Source organism: Tachypleus tridentatus, chromosome 7 (assembly GCF_004210375.1).
Source record: "Tachypleus tridentatus isolate NWPU-2018 chromosome 7, ASM421037v1, whole genome shotgun sequence".
Taxonomy (NCBI): Eukaryota; Metazoa; Arthropoda; class Merostomata; order Xiphosura; family Limulidae; genus Tachypleus; species Tachypleus tridentatus.
Genome location: NC_134831.1, coordinates 186,452,548 through 186,465,824, shown reverse-complemented (window position 1 = coordinate 186,465,824; position 13,277 = coordinate 186,452,548). Strand labels below are relative to the sequence as shown.

Here is a 13,277-nt window from a genome sequence, read left to right as displayed (position 1 = left end):
CCGTTACCCTGTTAAGTTCTAACACTTGTCACAATACTCAGGTTTTGAAATCGTCGCTAGATGTGATGTCTCTTACTAAATAAGTCGATCGGTTTGCCATTTTTGACTGTGCCATTCGACTCAAAGTATATTTTTTTACATTGGAGGTGTTTGTGTGGGAGTCACATGCTGTGGAACAGATTTAACGTCACAGTCTTTGTGATTCCCTGCATGGCCACCGAACTTAATTCTACGTATGTAACCTCACGCGAGAGTAGGACGCGCTGTTGTTCTAATTACTTTAAATACACAGCGTATTTTATACATTTTGTGTATTCAAAAACAAAATACCACAACACATGTTTTGTACGAGAAGCGGGTCCCCTTCCCCCACTGTGTATTACAAATTATAATAGTTAGTTAGTTTAGCAGATTTAACAATCGATTCGCTGCCATTCAGAGCTGTGAATCAAATCAGCTTTTGTAAGAGTTTTGTGGAAAGTTTCCTAATTCAAACATAATTCATAAAGATGTGTTAATTACCACCATTAACACATCATGACATTAAAGTTGTGTTTTTTTATTATAGGAAGAAAATTGAAATATATTGGAGCTGTTGTACTTTATATTAATATACCAGGATAATAAATATATACCTTTTGATTATAGGACGAAAACAGAAGCATGTTGTGGCTGCTATACCTTATGTTTGTTTGTTATTGAACTTCGCACAAAGCTACACGAGGGCTATCTGCGCTAGCCGTCCCTAATTTAGCAGTGTAAGGCTATAGGGAAGGAAGCTAGTCATCACTACCTACCGCCAACTCTTGGGCTACTCTTTTGCCAACGAATAGTGGATTAGACCGTCACATATAACACCCCCATGGCTGAAATGGCGAGCATGTTTGTTGTAACAGGGATTCGAACCTACGACCCTCAACTTACGAGTCCAATGCCTTAACCACCTGGCCACGCCTAGCTTCTCTACCTTATGTCTTTTATATTAATATACCATGATAGTAAATGTGTGCTCTTTGATTGAAGGAAGTAATTAAAGCCTGTTATGGCTGGTTTACCTTAAATATTTTTCAATGTGTTATACACGTTGTGCTATAATATTTGTCCATATAATTAATCCCATTTCACGAGACTTGTGGTATTGGTTAATAACACAACCCTGCGAATTTGAACTTCGTGAAAGTTGTTTTGGTTTTAATAACGAATTTTCCGTAATTCAGCTGTGCAGATTTTGAATATAATATTCATTTATTGTATCACGTGTAGATTGTTTACAAATTGGGAGGAAAAGGAATTCTTACCTATGTTAAGTTTACCACAAGTATAACAGAATATTTTTGGGGTAATTTACACAGCCTCTTATTACCATAGTGACGGATAAATAATATTGAAAAGAAACAAATAATATCACGCACAAACAGATACTATCCAGAAGTGACATATCATGCAGTCTGTTAACTGTTTATGCATTAGCGGTGTATTTCTCATGGGTTATAGAATGATAGATAAGACTCTCACGTTGCTATTCGTCTAGAGAAATCCATAGTCAATATTTGTCAACATTTTAAGCCTAAAAAAATGTAACCAGATTTTACTGAAAATTATTCCCTTATGTAAAAGTAAATATGATGTTTTGTGAAAAATCTGTACGTGATGGAGAAAAATGGACATCGTTTTTAGATTCAGTGTACAGTAATTAGTATAGAGCATGTAAAAATGTCACAGACCTGTGTAATCAACCAAATACTATAACACTAGAAACATCATGTAGCACACTGAAGAAAGTGAAATTTAACATATTTTAGTTTGTTGTGGAAACATTTAATTCTTCATTCAGTTATTAACAAAATACGTTTAAAAGACGATCTAAACAAATCGTGTCGAGCAAGCCGAGAAGAATCCATATCGAAATTAGCTCTCAAACTGTTAACTGCCTTTACAAAAAAAAAAAAGTCAAATAAAATAAATTATTTCTCGTATCAAGATAGCTTACAAAATTGGCTCAAATATTGAAGTTTCCATAAGCAGTGAGATTCCGTTTTTCTCTACAGTATATTTGATGATATCGAAGTAATAATAGAATTATCTTATTAATTTGGTATCAGAAAAAAACATGAAGGTTCAAAAATGTCTTAACACGAAGTGATAAAATCCATATAACCCGAGCACTTTTGAAAGATGGATATTTCTACTTCACGGACAAATGTCCCTTGCTAGTACGGCGATAAGTCTACGGATTTACGACATTAAAATCAGGGATTCGATTCCCTTCGGTGGGCTCAGCAGGTGGCCCGATGTAGCTTTGCTGTAAAACACACGCACACACATACACACTCATGGACAAATTATTAATATAGTTATGGTAAACAGAAATAATCGTGTAATTTAAAATGACGTGTTATAAAAATCAGGTGAAAGGTGCGTGTATTTTAAATGTCATCAAAAGAGGTTTGAGTACGTCAAGTGGTTAAAGAAAATCGTTCACTAAATACATTGAGGAACATACTGGTACCAATACGTAGAACTTCCACATATAAAAGTACATTTGAAAGTGTATTAACTGCAACATTGAAATCACATCACTGTCTATTAATATAATCTATCAGAAAGTAAGTAAGAAGTATTCCTGAAACTCAACTAGGTGTTGTCGCACCCTTCTATAAGTCTCGATTAAAAACATAACGTTGCTCTGAACCCCATTTTGATTAATATGGTGTTTCAAAACGCTTCGCAGTTCTTCAAGTAATATACGATATTTGTGGTAATTTTCTTTTAATAATTTTAACTCCTTGAGATAATGGTCGATGAATTTCCGAAAAGATATTGTCAGCTACCTTATTTTTTATGTCGCTTTTTTGTGTTCTATTAATCTTGTTATTAATGGTTATTTTCCGTAATACTTTCCGAGATAATTGTTACGCGAATCCTTTTGTATGCAACATACTCGTTTACCTGGTATTAATATACCAGGATAATAAATATATACTTTTTGATTATAGGACGAAAACAGAAGCATGTTGTGGCTGCTCTACCTTATGTTTTTTGTACTTCGCGCAAAGCTACACGAGGGCTATCTGCGCTAGCCGTCCATAATTTAGCAGTGTGAGACTACCGCCAACGCTTGGTCTACTCTTTTACTAACGAATAGTAGGATTGACCACCACATTATAATGCCCCCACGGCTGAAAAGGCGAGTATGTTTGGTGTGATGAGGATTCGAACCCGCGACCCTCGATTTATGATGCTAAAAATCTGGCTTCGATACCCGAGACGAGCAGATCACAAATAGTCCATTTTAGATATTTGTGATTAACAACAAACAGCCCTCCAGTAGCACAACGGAATGTCTGAGGACTCACACCCGTTAAAAACCGACATTCGATACCCGTGGTGGGCAGAGTACAGATAACCCATTGTGTAGCTTTGTGCTTAATTCTAAATAAACAAACAAACAATAATAACAAACAAATAAATTTAATTATTTCAAGTAGGCCATGTGACATTTGTATAATTTATTATTCTTCAGTACTGATGCAAATATTCTACGATTCTTTGGCCAAATAAATTTTCTTTTTTTAATAACTGGATAATCAATCGACGTCAGTCAATGCTTTTGACTTATAGTAGAATATAATTGTTAAATCAAACATGATATACGTAAAAACTGGTCGCATTTAAAAATAAAAACCATATCAAGAATAATTAACCAAGAAAGAGCCAGAAATAACCAAGTGGTCATGGGACTCAGGCTATAAGACTATGCGTTACGGTTAGCGGATTATTGTCGCACAAACCCTCTTCACCATTTGTGGTTTTGGATTTGTTATAAGACAGACAGTCAAATCCCACTATCAAATTAGACAAGAATAGCCTAAGAGTTGGCAGTGGTTGTATATAATGAAATTCATATAATAGCCTTTAACTTTGTTGGTTAATACATTATAACTGAAGAGTCATTTCTCTAAGAAAATGTAGTACTGTAATACATATCAACATATAAGTATCACTAGACATTACTGTAAACTGAGATAATAATAAAAATACAGTTTCTCTATACCTATCGAAACGAAACTTGTACATACTCTTTTGTATCATACTAGAAACTGTGACTTATTTTATATTAAACAGTTTGAATCGGCCTTAGGGAAGTTTTGTGGAAAACAACTCACTGTTCTACTGCTTATTATATCACCTTATGGTTCCACTGTCATACATATTAATTTGTTGTTTCACTTCCCAATACATTGTCACATAGTTCTACTCTACCGCCAGATATATTAACTGGTTGTTCCACTACTTAATATATTAACCTCACAGTTCCACTCCCATACGTATTCACCTATTGTTTCACGTCCCAGTACATTGTCACATAGTTCTACTCTACTGCTTAATATATTAACCTCACAGTTCCACTCCCATACGTATTCACCTATTGCTCCATTGAAACATTTATTTCCTTTCACTATATATTTTCAAAGTTTCCAGTAAGTGAATTGTTTTTCTGTTTTTAGCAAATCAGTATACTTCATATTCTACTCCGAAGTTAAACGTTCCGCTAGTTTTGTTTAATTTTACTTTAAATCGGATTTTCTTCATTTAATTGTTCCTTAAGCTGTGTAGTCCATTAAATCAACAAGTAATTCCTCAACTCACTAATTAGTGCTAACGCTATATAATCATCTTTTAATGCTCTGATGTTACGGTTAATAATGAAAAACATGCGAAAAAGAAATGAACTATTTAGTAAGTCGGAATATTTCTAAATATGTTTGAATCTAATTTATTTCTTGATAACAAGCTGTTGTTTTTCTTCATATTTTCATCTTTTTATAAAATGCTAATACGCACGTAAAGATGTGTATACTTACACATGGTATAAAGCTTTTACAAAAGGTCGTTTTGAGCGAGGTGCGTCAAAAGGCTTGCATTACTCTGTCTACAGCTTCACGAACGAGGACGAGAAGCTAATAATTATTTATGAGTTTCTCTAAACGAGATTAAAACACTGAGCAAATTACTGTCACGGCTCCAAATCGAAAATTGGATCCAGTGCTGGTAAATTGCTTGGCAAGCGCCAAGTCACGATACGAAAAGTTATTATTTCTTCCCTATTCCCCGTTCGCCTGGTGGTCCCGTTTGGGGACATCCTCTCCGAACAGCGCTGGACAACCCAATTACCGAGGTGTCAAAGAGAGAGACTGAAAAAGAATGCACAACACATTTAAAGTCCATAGGTTTCATCACTCCAGCATGTAGTGTATTAGGAAAGGAAAAGAGCCTTTCCATCAAAGATTAGTGGATTTTTATTCCCTTGCATAGAATATAAGGACGAGTTTATTTCTTTTAGCTACAGCCAACAGAACGTAACATCAATATTTCTTATACAAATGCCTTTGTTTGGTAGACATCCTTCGTAATGAGATCCAACCAAGCTCAAGGTTTAGGGTATGATAAGGTTAACATGTACCAAAGGTTTATCTATGATGAAAAAGTAACAAAATTTATTATGTTTTTTACTGAATTATAATAAGGTTTATGTAAACCAATATTTCCTTAGGCTAATGAAGAAAGCAAATTAGATTTTGCAAAAATAGCTATATTAAGAAATGTATGTTGTTTGTACACTCATCACAAAGGTCTACTAACGCCAAACAAAATGAAAGAAATCCGCTCAGAATTGTTATTGACTATTTCAATATAAAAACGAACTTTACACAGTGACATTATCGGTTATCTGATGGCACAGAGAGCCTCATTTAATTACATTCAATAAATCTTGGGTTCGTAAAAAACGTGTTCAACTAAAGCTTCATTTTATAACAGAAATAAAGTGCATGATAAGAAAATATATTTATTAATGTGAATTGTGTTTGATATTAATCTAAAATCATTTTGTGAATTGTATATTTCACATAACTCCAATCATTTGATGAAAGTGTATCTTGTTGCTTGTTTTAAACAGATATTCAATACTAATTTAAAAATGCTTGGAATGTTTGTCAAGTTCAGTAACTTTAGGGATGGAAGTAATGTGTAAACTTTCTGTAAAAACTTGATCGATGAATATTCTTCTCAAATACAGCAGATTCCTTTTTCTCGTCTTTTCATTTTTTATGAATGAGCTCCAGTTAAAATTCTGCCACTGAGAGTTCTATAAGAACTTTAAATAAATGAAGTAAGACATCAAATTGTACGAGGAACACTAAGTTATGGCTGTAAGGCTAATCTCAACTTCTAATGTTCATTACTGGGGTATTCCATTGGATAACTTCTAAAACATTATTAACGTCTCAAGTATTCCACATGTTAAAACACTACTAAAGAGCTAACCCTCAAAAAATAGGATTTTTTTCTCACTGAAGGTCCTACGTCTACATTAAAAAAAATAACAACACACACTCAGATAAGCATGAACATATGCTAAGTTCAGCATGCTGCACATGCTCTCATCTTATTCCACTCGCAGAAAATTCAGCATCATTAAGCTGTCTGAAAAAAACTGCATTTACTCTTACAATGTTTTTAAACTGTATATATAAAGTTAAGCCCCATAACTATAGCAAATTTAGTGACTCTAAAATAACTGTAGGACATGTAGTGACTCTACGATAACTATAGGATATGTAGTGGCTCTACAATAACTGGGATATGTAGTGACTGTACAATAACTGTAGGATGTTTATTCACTTTACAATAACAGTAGGATATGTAGTGACTACAATAACTGTGGGATATGTAGTGGCTCTACAATAACTATAGCATATGTAGTGACTCCACAATAACTGTGGAATGTCCAGTGAGTCTACAATAACTGTGAGATGTTTATTCACTTTACAATAACAGTAGGATATGTAGTGACTACAATAACTGTGGGATATGTAGTGGCTCTACAATAACTATAGCATATGTAGTGACTCCACAATAACTGTGGAATGTCTAGTGAGTCTACAATAACTGTGAGATGTTTAGTGACTTTCCAACAACACTAGGATATATAATAACTCTACAATAACTGTGTGATATGTAGTGGCTCTACAATAATTGTGGCACATATAGTTAATCTCCAATAACTGTAGGATATATAGCGACTGCAATAACATCATTATATGTATTGCCTCTACAATAACTATGGGATATATATTTAATCTACAATAACAATGGAATATCTAGTGACTCTAAAGTAAATGTAGAATATGCAGTGACTCAACAATAACTGTAGGATATGTAGAGGCTCTACAATCACTTTAGGATATGTAGTGACTCTACAATAACTGAAGGATACATAGTGGTTCTAGTAAAACTGTAGGATACATAGTGGCTCTAGTAAAACTGTAGGATATGTAGTGACTCTTCAATGAGAGTAGGTTATCTACCGACTCTACAATAAGTGTAGGATATGTAGTGACTGTACAATAACTAGTATATCTAGTTACTGCAATAGTTGAAGGACATATAGCGACTCCAGAATAACAGTAGCATAAATAGTAACTCTAAAGTAAATGTATGATATCTAGTCACTAAACAATAACTGTGGGATATATAGTGACCCTACAATAACTGTAGGATATATAGTGACTCAAGAGTAACTGTTGGATAGGTAGTAGTTCTACAATGTAGGATATGTAGTGAAGGTACATTATCTGTAAGATATATAGCGACTGCAATAACAGCATGACATGTGGGGTCTCTACAAAAACTATAGGATATGTATTTAATCTACAATAACATTGGGATATGTAGTGACGTTAAGATAAATGTAGGATATGCAGTGACTCAACAATAACTATAGGATATGTAGAGACTGTACAATCACTTTAGGATATGCAGTGACTCAACAATAACTATAGGATATGTAGAGACTGTACAATCACTTTAGGATACGTAGTGACTCTACAATAACTGAAGGATACATAGTGGCTCTACTAAAACTGTAAAATATGTAGTGGCTCTACAATGAGAGTAGGTTATCTACTGACTCCACAATAAGTGTAGGATATGTAATGACTCTTCAATGAGAGTAGGTTATCTACTGACTACAATAACTATAGGATATGTAGTGGCTCTACAATTACTAGGATATGTAGTTACTTGACTAGGATATGTAGTTACTTGAATAGTTGAAAGATATACAGTGACTACATTAACATTAATATTGATTACATTAATATTGTAGTGGCTCTACAATATCTATAGGATATGTAGTGAATCTGCAATAACTGTAAGATATGTAGTGACTCTACAATACATGTGGGATGTTTAGTGACCGTACAATAACAGTAGGATATATATAGTGACTACAATAACTGGGAAATATACTGACTCTACAATTACTGTGGGATATGTAATGACTCAACAATAACTGTGTGATATGTAGGAACCCTACAATAATTATAAAATATATAGTTACAACAATAACTGTAGGATAAATAGTGGCTTTATAATAAATGTAGAAAGTGTACTGACTCTACAATAACTAAAGGATATGTAGTGACTCTACAATAAGAGTAGAATATGTAGTGAATCTAAAGTAAATTTAGGATATCCATGGAATCAACAGTAACACTAGGATATGTAGTGGCTCTACAATAAATGTAGGATATGTAGCGACTCTACAATAACTGTAGGATATGTAGTGACTACAATAACTATGGGAAGTGTAGTGACTATAATAACTGTGGGATGTTTCGTGACTTTACAATAACAGTGGGATATAAACTAACTCTACAATAACTGTGGGATGTGTAGTGACTTTACAATAACAGTAGGATATAAACTAACTCTACAATAACTTTGGGATGTGTAGTGACTTTAGAATAACAGTAGGATATATAATAAATCTGCAAGAACTGTGGGATATATATTGACTATACAATTACTGTGGGATATATATTGACTATACAATTACTGTGGGGTATATATTGACTATACAATTACTGTGGGATGTGTAGTTGCTGCACAATAACTAATGGATGTGTAGTGACTCTATAATAAATGTGGGATATATAGTAACTCTACAGTAACTATGGGATATATAGTGACTCTACAATAACTGTAGGATATGTAGCGGCTCTACATGAACTGTAGAATATATAGTGATTCTACAGGAACTATGGCATGTTTAGTGACTTTACAATAACAGTAGGATATAAAGTGACTCTACATTAACTGTGGGATGTGTAGTGACTGCAATAACTGTGAGATATATCTTGACTATGCAATTACTGTGGGATATGCAGTTGCTGTACAATAACTGTTGGATGTTTTGTGACTTTACAGTAACAGTAGGATATACAGTGACTGTACAATAACTGTGCGATATGTGGTGGCTCTACAATGACTGTAAAATCTGTTGTGAATCTGCAATTATTGTAGGATATTTAGTGTCTGTACAATAGCTGTAGAATATGTAATTACTGGAATGACTGTAGGATATGTAGTGACTCTACAATAACTGTAGGATATGTAGTGACTCTACAATAGCTTAAGGATATATAGTGATTACAGTAAAATTAGAATATGTAGTGGCTCTACAATAACTGTAGGATGTGTAGTAGCTCTACAATAACTGTGGGATATATAGTGACTCTTCGATAACTGTGAGATATATAGTGACTCTTCAATAACTGTGAGATATATAGTGACTACAATAACAGTAGTATATATATCTAATCAATCTACAATAACTGTGAGATGTGTTTTGACGCTACAATAATTCTAGGATATATAGTAACTCTAAAATAACTATATGATATGTAGCGACTCTACAATAACTGTGGGATATTTTGTGACTCTACAATAACTGTGGGATATGTAGTGGCTTTACAATAACTCTAGGATATATAGTAACTCTAAAATAACTGTAAGATATGTAGTGACTCTACAATAACTGTAGAGTATGTAGTGACTCTACAGTAACTGTAGGATATGTAGCGATTATACAATAACTGTAGGATATGTAGTAGCTCTACAATAACTGTGAGATGTGTAGTGTCTCTACAATATCTGTGGAATGTGTAGTGAATCTACAATAACTGTAGGATATGTAGTGACTGTATAATAACTAAAATATGTAGTGACTGCAATAACTGTAGGATATTTTGTGACTCTACAATAACTGTGGGATATGTAGCGATTCTACAATAACTGTAGGATATGTAGTAGCTCTACAATAACTGTGAGATGTGTAGTGTCTCTACAATATCTGTGGAATGTGTAGTGAATCTACAATAACTGTAGGATATGTAGTGACTGTATAATAACTGAAATATGTAGTGACTGCAATAACTGTAAATTATGTAGTGACCCTGCAATAACTGTAGGATATGTAGCGATTCTATATTAACAGTAGGATATATAGTGACTCTTCAATAACTGTGGGATATGTAGTGGCTCTCCTATTACTGTTGGAAATATAGTGACTCTACAACAACAGTAGGATATGTAGTGACTCTACAATAACTGTGATATATGTAGTGACTCCACAATAGCTGTGGGATATGTAATGGCTACAATAACTGTAGAATATATAGTAACAGATATTATTTACATATATCTTGAAATTTTACGTCCTTTTCCACATCCTAACCTCGTAAGATCAAGTATTCAGTTCAGTAGGTTTATTTACCAAAGTAGCTTATGGTTTCCTCATCTACCTTACAATTCCCCGTCACACCAAACATGCTCGTCCTTTAAGCCGTGGGGTGTTATAAGGTACTGTCAATCCGTTTATCCGTTGGTAAAAGAGTAACCTAAGAGTTGGCAGTGGAACGTGATGACTAGTTGCCTTCCCTCTAGTCTTTCATTGCTATATTAGAGACGGATAGTACAGATACCTTTCGTGTAGCTTCGAGCGAATGGGAAAAGTTTATTTTTAATTTCGTGTATTCTTGCGCACCACATGATACCACATGGCGCGAAATATAAAGTCAGGGTGTGAAACACATAACACTTAAAGTAAGAGAAAACCGCTGGTTGTTTCTTGTAAAATGAGGTGTTTTTATTTTGTCCAAATTTAACCATGTTTTCTTTATATTACTGAAGTAGTTTCCATGTTTTCTTTTCTTCACAGTTGTACAAAACACTTTAGTTAATAATCTATGAGTACGTTTTTTTAAGGCTACTTGAACTATTAGTGCTTAAGAGTTAACAATTATCTTGTCACTAATAATATATATTCGTTTTAGATATTTCTTAATGAGGAATATAAACACTATATTAAACGTTCCCACACCACTTGTCTTACTCTAATTACGATGTGATGGTGTTTTAAATATGTTTACAACCAAACATTTACTCTGTATGCTTGAGATATTCTTATAAATTATAAAGAAAAATGATAAAGAAAAATAGCCGTTAGAGATTACTAGAAGACATTTATTACGTGGATTCTGATATGATTTGAGGCGTTCCGTGCTTCAATGGTTGCAAGCTAAGGATGTGTCACGTTCTGCAAAGAAAACAGTTGTACAGGGGGCAATAAATGCACATGTAGGAGAAGAGAAACCGGTGGAATATATATTCAAAAGACGGTTAGTATGGTTATTGAAACTTCTATTAAAATGAAGTACATAATTATGTTTCGATCTTCTTAGGTCATCTTCAAATTAATAGAGAGAGTTTTTAATTGACCGTTGCTGGGAATATGTGTTAAAGTCAAGAGTGTAAACGGGCACTAAACTGTAGAGGGCGTTGCAGTTAGATATTAGGTTATTAGTCAATATAGGTATAAAGGTGTTCCTTTGTATTGATTCAACTTTTGTTTGAGTTCTTGTGTAACTATGGTTTCTTTGAGGGCATTCTCGTCATCACGAAACCGGTAGAAATTACAATATTGAAATGGGTGGCATCTTCTATTGTGGTACTCTGACAACATTGATACGAAAGGTAGTTTCCAGTGTGGTAATATGCACAACATTGAAATAAGAAACAGTTTATGTCATGGCAATCTGTGATAAAATGAAAACAATGGGTGTAAGAGAAGTCGTCTATTTTTTATGAGCTTTCCTTACGAATTCGAAAATAATAAGTTATTTACAGCTCCATTCTGAAAAATATTATTTTAGTTTCTTTATTACTGTGGGCAACAGAGCTTAACCTTAACCGATGTTTAACAACAGCAATATTATTACAATACAGAAACCAAGCATATGTTATAGAAACATGCATTACTTAACCATCAAAAGTGTCTACAAACTATATAAGAAAAACATTGTCAATATTATAAAGTTACTACTAGATCTGTACTTTATATGACTGGGAAGTTCGTTTTATAACTTGGTGTGTGTGTTTTTCACGACAGATTTAGTTACTAATATTATTTCTTTCTCCACATCCACAGAGCATGCAGTGCTACCTGCACTATGCATCCTTCATGTCATGGTTTTCTGTCGAATCGTAAGCTGGACAATGATGAAATGTATTTCACGTGTAGCTACTTCTGTCTGCTTTTTCGGAAGACGCTGAATTTGGGCTTTTTTTCGAAGTGGTTCCTGTTTAGAAACAAGTTTTTATGCAACCTCAGAGTAATATTACTGTGTTATATACAATAGGCATTCGATCCTGCCACATAATACATTGTTCCTCCCGTGCTATTGTATGAAGAAATGCCCCTTTTTAAAACGTGAATAAACAGTTTAATGTAAATTCTACATACGTCAGTCTCAGGGTTATTTTGTATTTAGCAAATAAGTTAAATGCCCTGGAATTCTAAGTGTGGTGTAACTTAGATACAGCGTTTTATATGTCGCTACACTTATATTACAAAACTCAGCAGATAAAGGAAGAAGTGTGTTTTGTCTTATTTCGATAATTTATTTCTTTTACTTTTCACAGATACCAAATTCTTTATCAAATTTGATCTAAGGTTGTATATCAAACTGCATATTAAAAGTGAAACAGTGCTTATGGCTGATTTATTTACATGTGTCGATACCTTAGAAACACCGGCAACTTTTCATGTTACTTAGCCAACAGAACTTCTGTTTCTCTCTATGCAGTGTGTGTGAATTATGCACGATCCATAGGCAAGCGTTTAAAACTTTTATTAAGGCTTTATCTATCGAATAGTTAAGTTATTATTTATTTATAAAGAACATGGAATAAACCTTTATGGATACAATGATATGGTAAGTTTCAAGAACTCTACACAAACTTATTGCAAGTTAATGACAAAAACAGATAAACATGGAAAAAAATGAGAAGTAATAAAACTGTTTTACAAGAGGTTTTAAGAGATGAATAATCATTAATTTTGGAAGAGTTAAGAATTTCGTTTACTTAAA

At 33.6% G+C, this 13,277-nt stretch overlaps 1 long non-coding RNA gene across 1 annotated transcript in view; it reads left to right on the top strand.

The window, feature by feature from the left end:
- Positions 1 to 12,896, top strand: part of LOC143257506 (uncharacterized) — a 152,488-nt gene extending 139,592 nt beyond the window's left edge. The window contains exon 3 of the long non-coding RNA XR_013031888.1: positions 12,335 to 12,896. This is a non-coding gene — a long non-coding RNA (uncharacterized LOC143257506). The remainder of the gene's footprint in view (positions 1 to 12,334) is intronic.
- Positions 12,897 to 13,277: the final 381 nt, after the last annotated feature.